This window comes from Pipra filicauda, unplaced genomic scaffold, assembly GCF_003945595.2.
Source record: "Pipra filicauda isolate LSUMZ 115617 unplaced genomic scaffold, ASM394559v2 scaffold238_size1193820_pilon, whole genome shotgun sequence".
NCBI classification, from domain to species: Eukaryota; Metazoa; Chordata; class Aves; order Passeriformes; family Pipridae; genus Pipra; species Pipra filicauda.
The window spans coordinates 1011026-1026814 of record NW_024104352.1 but is presented as its reverse complement, the minus strand read 5'-3'; the positions used below and the strand labels follow the sequence as shown (position 1 = coordinate 1026814).

General features: G+C 37.9%; 1 long non-coding RNA gene across 2 annotated transcripts in view; it reads left to right on the top strand.

Annotated features, from left to right (window-relative positions):
- Window positions 1-15789, top strand: part of LOC114001187 — a 56492-nt gene that overhangs the window by 6767 nt on the left and 33936 nt on the right. Inside the window, exons 4-6 of one of the 2 annotated variants that reach the window (XR_003545474.2) lie at window positions 429-469; window positions 6393-6418; window positions 13379-13396. This is a non-coding gene — a long non-coding RNA (uncharacterized LOC114001187). Of the gene's footprint in view, window positions 1-428; window positions 470-6392; window positions 6419-13378; window positions 13397-15789 lie in introns of those variants that run through there. The other variant, XR_005563678.1, reaches the window with a different exon arrangement.

Below are 15789 nucleotides of genomic sequence, written 5' to 3'. Positions count from 1 at the left end.
GATGTTGAGGTATTTCAGCAACAGGGGCCTAGAAGAAAGGGAAAATGCTGTAATACTTTATGTGAATTACAAATGTTTTCACTAGTCCTTCAAAGTGTGATCTCAATCTCTCTCTCTCTTATGTATGTATACAAAGTCAATTTTCTACATGCAATTTGTTTTTGGTAAAGGCTGTTTTCCTACTAAACTCATTTTGAATCATCTTTGTTTTCTAGAATGTCCTAAAAATCAGCTGATTTTTGAAAGTTGCTGTTCACAATGATGGTAAAAACATTTAAAAGTGATTGATAGAAAGTGGAACAGATCCCGTTCGATTTTTGTTGCATTGTTTAAAAAAGCCTTACTGCAGATCTGGCTTCTTGTGTAGTGGATGTGTAACATAGGAAGACAAAACCCCCACTAATATTGTTGTTATATGTTTTTTACAGAACCTTGTGTGCATGATGCAGGAATGGGTGTGATGGATACTGTGAGTAACAGCCATCTTTGTTTGCACAGTGAAGCTTTTTATATTGTACAATTTATAGTTCTGTTGATCCAGTTCACTGCAGCTTTTTTTCCAGACAAAGCTAACATTTGGGTTCAAATGTTCACTCTGATGTCAAGGTCTGATATTTTTATCTCTCCATTTCTCCTGATTTTATTGATTTTCTAAGCCAAGCATTCCATAAATTAGTTATAGTAAGAAAGCTTATTGCGGAATGTGATACAATTGGCAACTGATTGTTGATGTAGGAGATTTATGTTGGCCTTATAGTAATAGTTTCTTATAATTGGAAACATATGTGATTTTTAGTGTCTAGACTTGGGAACTTTCCCAGGAAGGAGTTCCAGGTGGTTATCTAAGCATAATAGGCCAAATGGCTACTTAAAGGCTGCAGGCAGACATGGGAAATATGTAAATGTTGCTAGCAAATGTAATTATTTCATGAATTGAAGTGTATAAATTACAGTGTATCCATTTACATCTGATAGTTTGACCAGCTGATCTGTTTTGTATATTCATGTTAAAACCCAAAATTTGCTTTCTCACTGAAATAATGGAAAACACAGAGATTAGAAGTTCTTGATATGTCTGGATGTCAAAAATCTTTTAGCTGTGTCATGTGCCTGATTTCATTGCATTGATATATGAATGTTTGACCTGAATAGCAAACAATTACATTAATAACATTAACTGTGTGAAGTTTGTTTTGGTATAGTTAAGTTACGTGGCACCTTGAGTTTTGTCTTTGTTTGTGAGTAGTCTGATTTCTGGAAGGACCTCAGAAAGGAAACATGTCTGGAAGTTGTACAGCCTACTAAAACATGTGGTGATTTGATATTTTCCTGATCCCAGTTTGCCTTGAACATGCTCTGCAAGTTAAAACATCCCTGGAGAAGGAAAGCACAGTTGGCTATCCCAGCATGAATACTCTGCAAATATTGTTCTGGGACCTGCACAGCCTGTGACTCACAAGGAACATTTTCAGCTCTGGTTCTGACTGTACAATAGGAAATATAAAAGAAAATAAGAGTTTTGCTGGGCCCTAACACTGGATGACTTGATTGTTGTGGCTCACACAGAGAACATGGAAGAGCTGCACTAGAAGATGTGAAAAGTTCTCTCAATTCAGTTTTTGTGTGCCAGATGGTTATGTCTTGTTGTATCTTTTTTTTTTTAATCCTACCTGTTAAGATAGCAAAGAACGACATACGTTATCTGGCTCTGCAGCCAAGTGTGTGGTCCAAATTATTTTCACAGAATGCCTGACAAAGTCTGCTTGCTTGTCTGCCTGCCTCAATCATTTTTCTCAACTAATGAGAAAAATCTGCCAAGCATTGTTGGGCTAAGGCACTAATTATTCTCAAACAAATGTTTCAATTTTGCACAAGTTAGGAAGTGTCTCTGTTTTAAATGATTACATGCCAAGATGCCAGAGTAATCAGACCAGTTTCGTTTATCAATATGTCTGGAAGTCCCAGAGGACCAAAGAGATGAAATCATTTAAAAACAAATGGGTTTGCAGTCTTTTAGGAAATAATACTGCAATACTTCTTTTGATGTATGTTCCTTTTTAATGAGAAGTAGCAGGTCTACTTTCCTTCTGGAAACGTTATGTCTTGCAATATTCCTGACCTCATTGGTCCTCCTTGGTTTTGGCACCAAATTAAAGGAAATTTTGTATTAGTCACTCAAGGCTGGCCTATCTAATCCTTTCTCAGGTTTTATAGTCTGCTCATCACCACTATTTGAGCACTAAAGAAGTTGTTCTCTGATAGCAACAGAATTGGAAAGTATCTCCTTGTAAAACTTTCAGTTGAATTTGGCAATTGGAAGAAACTTGAACAACTTAAAGGAAGTTTACAGCTTGTTTTCCAAGCAGTGGTTCCATACTTGGGCCTGAACTCCACACTTCCCTACTCAGAAGTAGTTGTGAGCTTCCAGAATAGTTTCATCCCACCTCTGATCCTGAAATGTTTAGATCATACCTATTTATTTGTGACAAGGTTCAAGGTTCTGATGCTTTGGTGAGTCACTAATGAGATCTGTGTCTCTGATCAGCTGTAATTTTGCTGATATGTTACACTTCTGCCATATGCCTTTCCAACTGTCCTCAACTGCCTACATATGACCAACAAAAATCAGAGTTTCCAAGAGCTGCCCTCCCTTCTTTAAGTAGGGAGCTGCATGTTTTCAGAGAAAAATGTTTTTGAATATATTTTAAATATGATAAGAAATTTAACTTATTTCATAGATGTAATTGGAGCAGTTTACTTATGAGCCAACTCTGCAGTTTGTTTTTTAGATGTGTGTTAGTTCAAATTTGTTGGAATAATTTTTTTTTAAAAAGCATATATTAAGGATGAGGGGAAAATTAGAGAATTAAACCACCAGAAAGGCAGAACATTTCATGACTTGATTATTTTCCAGCAGCCACCTGTGCCAAGGAAGAAAATGTGCCTAAATATTGTGGTATTTGTATCTCCTTGAACAGTTACTCATACCAGGATAAATGGGCAATAATAATGTGTTTTTGACTAACAGTTTATGTGTTTCTTCTAACACATCCTTTTTCTTCTTTCAGGGGAAAATGGAACCTGGTATTTGGACAGTTTGTATCATTAATTGCTTGTTGCCCTTATAGGTACCCACTGGGTTAATTGAAATCTGTCTGGATGGTGCATTGTGTGTGCTTTTTCTCCATGAATTTTGAGAAACTATTTGTAAAGAGGTGATGTACTACATGGGAAAACCTACTTGGTCTGAAAAGAGTTGGCTGTGGACAGTGCTGGCAGCTCCTGGATCGAGCTGGGTTACAGTGGTACACGCAGATGGACGGCCTCAAGTGAAGACATTGCAAATAAAACATTCATGGTTCTCAAGTGTGATACAAGGCAACAAAAGATAAATAAGCTGTGAATCCTGGGGTATTCTTCAAAGTTCAATCCACAGTCATCTTCCACAAAGGACAGAAGTTTTTAAGATAATGCTGTTACATGCTTTGAAAGACTTTCCATTTTCTATTTTACTGTTCTTTTCTTTTTGTGCGTTCGGTGCGTTGTTATTTGCTGCATAATTATCTCTTCTGATTTTGAGGTGCTGACTGTTCTTGGTAGGACACGAATCTTACCTCTAATCTCAATTACCTCATTTTAACCAGGAAATCCCCATTGAATGCATACTTCTGGTAGGCCTTGTTTGCTTTTTTGACATGTGAATGTCTCTGCTGATTCAGCCCTCTTGGAGCAAGAGGGAGGATCTGAATTTGTTCTAGTTGGTGTCTGTGCTCAAAGACCAGCAAGAATCTGGTGACAGTGAGAATGCCAGGTTACCCAGTCTTGCAAGGACTGGCAACAAGTCCAGTATCCTCCAAGTGATGCAATACCTTTTTAGGCGTATAAACTTCCCAAGTCATTCCCCCTCCATTTAAAGGATGTCTTGCACTTAAAAGAACTTCCAAGCATTGTTGGTGTGGGAAGGGATCCCATCTCATACATCAGTTTCATCATGTTCATTTTCCAAATACATTTTATGCGTCTTCAATTCATATTTAGGAAGTGATACAGGCACAAAAGGGGAAGATAAATTTTAATGTAGTACTTTCTCATAATGGGTCATTTTTCATAAGTTAACAAAGTGGAATACTCTGAAACAAGCTTACATTAAAAATTCAATGTCAGGGGAGTCCCTTATATTTCCTTATAAGCAAAAGAGATTTTCTGGAACTGGTTCCACTGTCATTGACACTTCAGCATAGTTAGCTAACTCCCAGTGTTAGTCCTTGTACTTACCACTAATCCTTGTCTTTTCATAAAAATGTCCTAAAGGACGTGATTCTTCTTTTTTTTTTGGTGTGCAAAATTAAAACTTGTCGATGGTCCTCGAAGCACGATGAGTTCAGCTGCATGTTTTTGTACTATACAAACCTTTTTACATTGAAACTCTTAAGGAAACTGTGGTGTTCATAAAACTAAACTGAAAAGCTACACTTTCTGTCCAAAATCACTTCCTATTTTGTCTATCTACTCATCTAGTGTGCAGAAGTGCAATGGAAATCTAGTGGGAGTAGCATTCCATTGTAACTACACAAGTATTGGATTGTTTTAAATAGGGAAAATTTTATTATATAAACCCTATTACTCTTCTTTCTCATGCTTTGTTGTAACAATTATACTTAATGCAGTTGAAACTTAATTGTACTTAATTTTTTACTTTTTTTTCTTTTTTGAAAGAATTTCTTTCTTTAGCTAAAAAATGTTAAAATGGGTACAGTTGAAATAATTTGGAGGGGGTTTTGAAGTTTCTAATTTGTTACTACAGTTTGAAGGCTGTTGATTTGCCCTCTAGCAGCTTGGTAGTTTTCCCCATTTTCACCTATTATGTAACCATAAACGAATTTTGACTGTTGAACTGATTCAATATGGCTCATCATTTATACCTGACCTTTTGCTTTTCTTCTTCTTAATGCAAACTAAAGGATGTCCTGATTGAAAATAAGAGGCTAGATGCCTGATTTGTTTTATTCTGAGCAGGAAATGTATCAGCACTGTCCAAAAAACCAGCAAATTGTTCTTTCTGTGGTGCTTGGGAGTGTGATGGAGTGTCCTCTCAAGGGTTTCGCTCTTCAGTTATTCCTCAGTGCGTCGCTAATGTCTGAGTCTTGCATCAAGAAATTTTCCCATGAGAGGGAGGCATTCCCTTACATGGGTTAGCCATAAACTCACCCTAAGAGGGCTGGAGCACAAGAAATGTGAGATTTAAGTTGTCAGGTACATGATTACACATAATGCTAATCACATTCCCTGTGATGGAAAAAAGAGGAGACTCGGAGGAGATTCACTGTTCCAGAGAGACACCAGCATTGTACGAGCAGCAGGGATAATTCTTTCTGTTCTCTGGTATATTGGTGTTGCTGCTGTTGTGCTTGGCAGAAAGCATTCAGCCTAAAAGGTTGTAAAGTTTATAGCTCTTCACACTGTGTCACTGCATTGTGTAACCCAGTAGGGCACAGCTACAAAAAGTGTTTTCTTGAAAGTCTTGTCAATATATTTTGTCATTTCATGATTGATTGAACTGCAAACATAAGCTGTGTTGTTTTAAGACAACACTTTTGTCTTGCAAAATTACAGTGTGGAACTAAATTTGCAGCTTGCTGTAGGTGCTTCATTCTCCTCCAGCAGTGGTCCTCCCTGTTTCCTTAGTAGGAATGCCTCCATGCCCCAGCCTAAAAAAGTGATGTACAGGGTTTCAGCTGAAAGTGGATTTGGTTGCAATATATAATTGAGCAGAGGAGTGACAGAGGTTTTAAATTATGGAGTTGATTTTAAGAGTTGACACTGGCATTAAATGTTCTATATTTGGAGCTTCTGCTTTAGTGGCTAAAATAGACATTTACAGATAGAAATAGTGATCTGAATTCCCCTTGTGGGCTTGGCAGATAGGTTTGAAAGTGATTTCATTTTTTGTGTGCAATTTTCTTTTGGCAAGAATGAGTGCAGGGGGTGGTGGAGAGGTCAATTTGTCTATGTTTATAGGTGCTGACAAGTTTTGTGAGATTTATTTTCAATTCAGCTTGTTTAAAAATTGCATGACAGTGTTTTTTAAAATACCCTGTTGCCAAAAATTTTATGTTAACTTTTGTGTGTATACCATCACTTCCGTGACACAAATTGACTTTATCGATGCCCAGTATGTTACAGTTAACCACTAACTAGTTAAATCTGAGCTTTAGAAAGTTCAATCACCAGTTTATTATAGAAAGTTATGCATTCTGTGGGTTTTACATGTTGTAAGAACTAACTTATGCTTTTAGTGATTTAACTCAGTTAGTAAGGTAACTACTTTTTGGATTTATTTTTTTTTGGTGAATTTGATATTTAATGATAGTTTAAAAATTTGTCTTTTTCAGGTATTTGGAAAAGAGCTGCTTTCAAGGTAGGCAAAATGATTGTAAATGTTCTAGTTACTTCTAAATAAGATCAAATTTGCATGATTTAAAAAAAAGACAAGATAAGTTATCTACAGCTGCCTGCACTTCAGTAACTTTAGCCTCAAACCTTTGCTTATACCTTCCCTTCTGAAGGAGCATCTTTCACTTGACCACAAACTGATCTAAACCAAAAATTCAGATTAAGAACAGTGCCAGTAGTACTGAATGGTTACACTGCAGGAATTGTAGCCAGTTAAAATTTGGAATTTCTGAAAGGGGGGCTAGAGTCTTAATCTTAAACAGTTCTGGAAAAATTGCAGCCCTGATCTCCACAGGGAAGGAGGGGGAAACATTGATTCAGAAAACATGTGCTGCACTCCACTGTATAAATCTGGATCTCAAAAATAAACTTTTTTAGCATGCTTGAAAGTTGTTGCTGACTACTGCCAACTAGAAAATTTAATAAAGAGTTTAACTTTGTGCAGCCCAAGCCAACTCTGCAAACACATGCTTTCCCGCTGAGATCAGAATGAATATCTAGTGCAGTGTGCGAGAGCCAGACTGTAGGAGCAGCCCTGTCTACATGAATCCCTCATCTGACTTCAGTTATTGCTGTGGTGGGCACAGTTCCATGGCTGTAATCATTGCAGAGAGTGTGTGTGCAGAGCTCTGCTCCAAACTCTGTCATGCAGCTTACATTTTCAATTATTTTAGTAAGGCCTCTTGCATCTGCAAGCTTAGTCTGTTTGGTAAATGGACATATTTACCTTCCCAGTTGAAAAATCTTTTTATGGAGGATGTCTTGTTCTCTCCTTGCATATCTCCTAGTGCAGGATTTTGGAATTTAGCCATACCCATTTTTGAAGCAGCCTCTTAATACAAAGAGAAGAAATTAATAGATTGTGTAAAAAGTCACATAATTTTCATTAGTTCTCTTTGAGAAGCTTTTTCAAATCTAAATTTAGATATTGGATTCAGTATTGATGGGAAAAGGAGTTGAAAACATATTTCTGCTCTCAGTCAAGAATCCAGCTTCTGTCTAGTGATGCGTGGTGGTGAGAGAGGGCTGAGTTTGTGAGGGCAGCACATCAGGCTGCGTGTCAGAGTTTGTGTTTCAGCCCAGATCTTTATCCTTCTTACAGAAGGGTCTCGGATTATGGGGAAATGAGTTTGCTTGTCTTGTTCTGGGAGGAGTGAGACTTATATAACGCTGAGCAGCACTAATGCAGATCTGTCAAACCATGTCCAAATCTGTTTCACCAGTTACACTGTGACTGGAGGAAGTCCATAAACAAAGGAAGGAACCATTTGGAACAATTTATATCACAGCCATATGAACAGCCATTTCATCAAATATCATCTCTGGCTCTACTCTTTCAAATAAACACCGCTTTCCAAAGTGGCAAACAGGAAGAATAGGTTTTGTTTGTCAAAAGCCAAACTGGCTAAAATGTTGCCAACCTGTCAAGAAAAGCTGAGGGAAAAGAAAGCATCTTCCTAAGATTTTGGTATAATGGTACATGGGGACTTGAGAATTAGCAAAGAGAAGGGGAGTTCTCTTGTCTTGGAAAAACTGAGTGAGAAAGAATGCCTTAAAATAGTGACTATCAGTGATGGCATAGGATGGAGTGAAAGATCTATAAAATAGCCTGCTTTGCAACTTAAAAAAACTCTGTCAAGGCTTTGAACTGCTCAAACTAGAATTAAATAGGTTATGGGTTTGCTTCTGGTATTCTTTATTTTCTTATCAAGGGAGAGAAAAAAGGCAACCCCCCCCCAAACTTCACAAAAGGGGAAACCATTCTTTTATTGTGTAGTGGTCTCAGTGTCCCCTTGTTCAGTGTGAAGGCCAGAGTCCAGGAGGTGAGATCGCATACGAGTATTGGGAAGAATATGTACTGATAACTATTGTGTGATTATTTTTCTACTGTTAAAAGTAGAGCCACTTCAGGCAATACTTTTGTCTGGAGACAATTTTTGCTTCTCTTCTTTCACTTATGGGGATCATACATCTCCTCAATGCCCAGAACAAGTCCTTCTCCTCACCTGCATTTCTGAGTACAGCACACAGCTATCTGTCTAACATATTGAGACACTTCTGGCTAGATTGAAAAAATCACAGATCTAATTGCCTCACACAAGCTCTACAACAAAGCAGTGACTGGCTCTTCAGAGGCATCCTGTGTTTGCCCTTTGTTGTGAGCCTGTAGTGTTTTGTTTCTCTGGCATTTGGTGTCTGTGTTCATCATTCTGACTAATGCAGAGGAAATCTGGAGTCACACTTTCATGTCTCTCTTCTGATCATATTTGTTATTCTAAAGTAATGCCACTGTGGTGGTGGTTTAGTTAGCAAAGCAAATAATGTCTGTTCAAATGAGTGTAAAACTTATCTTCTTTTATGTCTGATGACATGGCAACATTAATATATATATATAATAGTTTTGGGCAGTGCTTTCCAACAATGTTGCCTTTCTTGTTCTTTAATATGCAGTGTGATGTGATGTGTTTGAACTAAATTCTGGTAAACAATTGCACCTGTTGCAAGAACCTCCATTTGTTGTCACAGCCATCAGAGCAGTTAGAGATGCACTGAAGGAGGTGTCTTCACTTGTAATGGATGAACTTGTGTTGCAATTGCTCACTCCATGCATAAACTGAGTAATTCAGCCTCTTCTCTATACACCTTTCTAGTACAAATTTTCTTTGGCAAAAAGTGACAGTAGAATAAAAAAATAAATCTGTTTGTGGAAGGAACATGGACAAACAACTAGGGCTTTTTTTATGAATTAAGTTTTGGGATGTGTGGTTGTTATCCTTGAGTAAATCAAGTATAGCATGTAATAATGGCAAGAATAGAATATAAACCAGTAGCAGATGGATAAGGGTAGTCCTAGATTACTTAGGAAAAAAAATTGTCAATCCTTATCCAAAATTCAGGAAAAGTGAACATTCTTATGTAGCATTTGCCTGGAAGCATTTTGGATGATCAATACAATTTGAATCAATATCTTTGATTTAAAGTTTTATTGAATATTGTTGTGCTCCAAAATAGAGTATTGTAATGCTAAACTGCTTGACTCCTGTTTTGACCAGTTTAGGTGTCTTTGGTTTTCATCCTTTACCTGTCATTCCTTGTTTACAGGGGTATATGAACAGTTTGTCTTAATTTTCTTAGTCTTGCCCTCATACAACAACTAATACTGTAGATCCATAGATAAAATTCTGCAAGCAAATGCATTCTCTGCTATTGTGGGATTACAGAGTTGTGGGTGAAGGATTAGGCTCCCCTGAGGAACTGACTACTTTTGCTTCTTGGAAACTTGAGCTGAAATTACGTGTACACTGCTGTTTGTGGTTTCACTCCCTTCAGTTTATTTTGGTTTACAGTCATGATTAAAAAATGAAATTAAAATAAAAATGAAACAAACAGTACCCAGAGCAAATTGATCTGTGTACCATTTGTGTGAGAGAGTCTTGAGGTCTGGTTTTCTTGTGTCAGTCTGAAGCATAAGGCTAGTCCAAGGAAACAGCTGGCAATAAGTGTTCTGCTAACAACTAGGCAATTGCATTAAAGTAACACTAGAAGACTGAGAAACCAAGAAAAGAAATGCAATTCTAATGTAGGAACTGTACAGCACTCAGAAGAAGTAGAAGAGAGTTTGCTGTGGCTTTGCTGCTCATTCTTGGAGCTCCAACTGCGTGTTGCTGAAAAGAAATCCTTGCCACGAAGAAACATTTGGATATGAACTAGGCCACTTTGAAATGCCCATTTTGTAAAAGTTTATAAGGAAAAAAGGAAACATGATAGCTGAAGTTGCAATGAATCGCCCCATTTGAAAATAATTCCCAGCAGAAACAAACACCCTGGGAATTTTGCTTGGCACAGCCCGAGACAACTTCTGCATGGTTTGACTTTAGCTATACAAAACCTACCTAGGAAAAAGTGGTTTTAAAACTTTAGCTATTGCTTATAAGGTTTAGGATACTGTGGTGGAGGGAGTCTGGCTTGGATTCTTAACTGCTGTTCTGTTTTCATATAACCCCGGTTTGTTTTGTCCTAGAAATGCAAAATTCCAGAGTCATCTCACTTAACCGAGATGTTAAATTTAGGATCATACATGTCCTAGATTCTCAATATAGTCAATGAGATATAAGCATCTCTGAAGGGTAATTTGCCCCCTGCGTGAGCTGAGCCTGCCCTGAAGGTAACTTTTCTTTGTCCATATGGTTGTGAGAGCACATATGACTAGACCCCCAATTTACAAGGCTAATTTGTGTAGCTATCTTTGGGATTGTACCTGAGCAAGTATGTCTTACTTGGCTTTACTTCTTTAAGCAAAATGCCTTGTGGTGTTTTTATACATAAGAAATGATCTTAAAATGTCTGAAAAGTGTGCAGAGAATCTTTCTGAAGCTTAAATTCTGGGTTTAGCTGCTAGATAAATAAATAGCAATAGATATTATGCAGCATGTAAGCCTGGGAAGTGCATGAAGCATGGATATGGGGAGAGACACCATAAATCCTCCAGGTTTTCAGGGGTATGGGTCAGGGAACTTACTGTCTAGTATTTGAGGTTTGAAGAAATTGAAAAGAAAGATGTGGTGCTGACAGAGCATAGGTGAAGGGATGATCGAAAGCACAGAGCTGTGCTGAGGACAAAACACATAAAGAACAGAGACATACTGTGACAGTTGAATAGGGGGAATTGGGGCATGCTATATATGCATTAAGGGTTATAAATGATGTTCTTAATGTTTTCCGCATTTAGAATAAAATACATGGTGCAACCTCATTTTTGAAGGCTTTGTGCAATTGCAGCTGTCCCATCTCAAGAATATGATGGAAGTTGTGGAGGTACAAAAGAAACTGAAATGATCAGAGGAGTGTGAGGGCTTCTGTGCAAGGGAGGATTCAGTGACCTGGGTCTCTCCAGTTTTGAGAAAAGGTGACTAATAAGGGAAAAGCAAGATATACTGAAACTACATAAAGTCAGAAGGGACATGAAGAAAGTGAAGAGATAGTGATTATTTATTCCCACTTGACAAAAAACAAGTGAAATGATCAGGCAACACTTAATTAAATTGTGGAAGCTATTGCTGCAGGATGTTGGAGATGCCAAAGTACAAATGGTTTCCTAAAGTGATTAGATAAAGTCGTGGAAAAAGTAGTTCATAAAGAGCCATTAAAGATACTGATATAGGGCCAGGTTCCAGCTCGGGAAGTTTCTAAACTGCAGGTTTGCTGAGAATTGGCAGGACATACCCTATACTTGCCCTGTGTTCATACCCTTTCCTTAAGCATCTGCTTTGGTTGTTATCAAAGACAGGATATGGGGCAGGGCTAAATGAACCTTTGGTTAACCTACCATGTGGGCTTCTTGCTAAATGACACAGTAAAGGTCTGCACTGTAGACCGGATGCAATTTAGCTCTAAAAATCTAATTTCTACATGTATTACTATTTCATTCACAGTATTATTTAATCATGTGCATGAAAGTCAATCTGTTGGGCTAAATCTAGTTGCACAATTATGACTCTTTGTTCCCAGTGTGGTGTCCTGCACTGTGTTCTGTATCAGGTTATGTTGATACTGGCCCATATTACATGTGCTTTAATTTGTTTTATGTAAATCATCTTTTGGTACTTCACCGTAGCTGTTTAATAAGAATACTGACCTAGGTCAAATACCTTTAATTGTCTAAAAGACTTCTTTTTAGGATAAGTATAACCTTGGAAAATTAGTAACTAATATGTAGACCCTGGTGTATAGGTCTCATTGAAAGCTGTTCCACAAGCAACTAATAAATGAAATATAATGGAACTGCTACTATCTTTTTGGAGTTATTAGTCATGTCTTAAAATAGCTTCTGCTCCAGTCCCCATTGCTCTGTCTTCTTTAGATTAGCAATAATTGTAGTCTCCTGCTGAAGTACTGCGGAGAGAGCCAGAACTGAGTGGTAAGCATGGTGAGATGCTCTGGGATGCTCTGGAGCTTTTTCTAGGGTTTATCCCAAGAAGACTTTCATACCTGTGTGACACACACATGCAGGCCAAGAAGCTTTTGTTTAAATTCATCATGCAAATTGATCTTACGTTTAAAGATTGGGTGGTATTTTCTCTGAATGTTGTTTATTGGGGAATATCTGCCCTTCCATATGTATGATCAGTATATATGGATAGTAGTCCCAATGATGCAAAATAATTTAGTCCTGTCAATACCCTTTAAAATTTTTAATGTGAATCCTTTTGGAGAATTGTTCGTGCAAACTGGGAGTCATACAAGTGTGTTTAGTGTATTACTGACAAGCAATGGGTTGTTAACAAGCAACTGAAATAAAATACACAGAATTTTACATTCCTGTGGAGGGGAGTGGGGACTCCAATGTCTTTAAAATACAAAAAATAATTTAAAATGTTTTATTGTCTTCCGGAGTAACAATTAGCTATCCTGACTTCTTGAACATTCTCTGTCCCAAGGGCCTTGATAGCATGAGAATCCTTGAGGATTCAAAATAGTAGTACATCACTGTGTGGCATGAGTGAATCCCATATTGAGCTAAAAGTCCCACAGCACCCAGCTGCCTGGTGTTTGGCCCAAAACCTGTAGGATCTATGAGCATGGTGCCATTTGCAGAAAAGGGTAACCCCAGAGTTTAAGTTCATGCAAACTGAAGTTTAGCAGCACTCGGAGAGGTAACCTGGCAGGAATTCAGGCATTCTTCCACTGTGTCTGCTGCTTGTTCAGTAGAGATTTCCTGAAATAGATGCTTCCATGACATGTTCTTATTTAAACAAATTGGCACTTCCCAACAAAATTACCTCCTGTTAGAATTCCCTCACCAGCTCTCATTCAGACATCACAGGGGGTAAATATCTTTCTTTATTCTGGTGTTACTACCTTTACATTCTCTTCTCTCTTTCCCTCCATTTCCTTTTCTTTTTTAACTTATCTCCTCTGAAAGTAGACGCTGTGAACTGATGCTACAGGTGGGTACCGGTTCTGATGTCTGTTGTGTGCTGCTTTGATCTGTCTTGTTACAGAAGAAATGGCAGTGATTGAAAGGCATTTGGTTTTTAAAAGGTAACTCAGATGATTGCAAAGACTGATTAATCTTGTTGTGTGAATCATGAGTGACTGCGGGAGCTGCCTGTACTTGTGTTACTCTCTTACTCTGTTAATTCTGTTAATGTGGGGACAGCCGTCGGTAAAAGACTACTTTGCAGGTTCAGGATTGTACTTTGAGTGTGAAAATCAGAATGTTTTGCACTTCCTGTTTTGTTTTAGGGTGTGTGTTGCCCTCCCCCATCACTTCTGGAAGCATGGAAGGGTCTTGCCTGAGATATTATTTAATACCCACATTTAGCATTCACTTTGGAAAATCTTGGAAGTTTGCCAAGCCAAAGCAAACACTTCTTGTATAATCTTTTCTAAACATGTAGGGAAGCCTAACAGCCTTTAAAGCTGCAAAGCATCAGACAAATCAGGGACGTTCCTAATGTTTGCATAATGCTACAGATATGGTGATATGTGAAAAGCTGAGCTACGGAAAAAAACCCCAAACAACAAACAAACCCCCTTTTCATTTATCCAGCTCTCAGGATAGGTGCTGTGAACAACACAAAGAGAGCAACTGCTGCTCAGAGAATGGAAAGTGGGTTACAGCTCGTAGAAGGCTATTTGCCAGGGGACAGAGAACATGAGGTTTGATCAAATGCCAGATTAATTTGTTGCAAGTTAACTTGAGTAAATAGACATCATCTGAGACCTCCTAGTGCATCATTAAAAGTATAGTATCAGTCATTTCTTACAGATGGGAAAACTGAAGAAGAGAAAGATTAAGTGACTTTCCTATGTGTACAAACAGGGCACTGACAGAGCTAAGAGAAGAACTGAAGCTTCTGGAATCTCATTTTTTCTCTGTTGGACTGTGTTTTCTCAATTACTGGGGAGGGAACACTAAGGAAACCAAGCCTTGGGGGGCTCTCTCACTCTGACCTCATCGCATGCTATTCCTCTAAGAGAGCTTCTCCAAGGATTACAGCAAAAGAATGTGCTTCTAAAAGCCATTTTGATGAAATCCCAAGACTAGTAGCAGCAAGCAACCCTTTCTCACTTTGCAGCTTGATAACAAGTCTCACCGGTTGACAGTTTTCTTTCCAACAATCAAGTCTTGAGTGAAAGAGCACTTGATTCTTGAGTAGGCAATAACAAGCGTAGGCATGGAGTTGTTGCCACTTGTGCTTTCATTTCAACAGAAAAGTAGAAAACCAGATTTGCTGAAAATGAATTGAAATGTTTTCCTTAGACGCCTTCTCCATGTACATCTATTTTCTGTTCAGTTTTCTTAAATGGCATTCACAGAAGTTGACAAAGATTCCCACTTAGGTTTTTTGTCTCTTTCTTTTGGCTTTTCACTTCAGGCTTATATAACAAGGTAAAATATTTATCAATCTTTCTAGCTTTTATAATGAAGTAAATGTCTTGACTTGCTGTCCAACTACAGATGTGGTGAACAGATAAGGTGAATCTGAAACAAAAGCGTTAAATCAAACAGTGAAGCTCACATAACCTTGCTATATGCAGTGAACTCAAATGAAGAGGGAGGTCAGTGAGCAGCAGTTAAACCCATGCCCTTAGAAAATCTGGTTAAATCAGGGAATGCATTGCTTTGCTTGTGTCTATAGTATCTAGAGAGCAGAAAACACATAAATTATAGACTTGACTGAGGTATCTGCTTTGAAGGTATAATAGTGCTTCTGTGGAGCTTTTGTCCATTCCTATTTCATGCAGTCTTTTCCCATTTCCAGAGTTATAACCTGGGAACAGGACCAATATACAGGTATACTGGCATGTTTGGAGTTCTGGGGGGCAGGAATTGTTGCTGTTTCATACAAAACCTGGGGCACTGAAGTGTTGGCCTTGATTTGGATCCTGAGGGGGTTGCTGTGCAGAAGCATTTTGTGCATAAGGGAATAGAATTATGGAATTACTACTGAATGTTCCCAGGGAGTGTCATGTCTAGAGAGACGACTTCTCATTTATTGGAGTAAGAAACCATCATTGACAGATACCTTACAAAGCTTCCTTTCTCAAAGCTACCTACAGTGTTTCATAGGCTAGTTATTTTAAAGATATTCTGAGGAAACTTCATTCTGAATTATTTTAAATCACCATGGCTCCATTAATTTCTCAAGTTCATTAGCATCAGATGTTACTACCATTTCAGATTCCATAATTTCCACAGTGTTTGAATAGGTAGAGCCTTTAAATCCCATCCTTCATTACAATAAAGCTATTTTTCTTTATTTTATACTGTATAACAGGTGTTAATATAAAAAAGTGATCTGTCATCCCCAAAAATTCTTTGAATTTTGC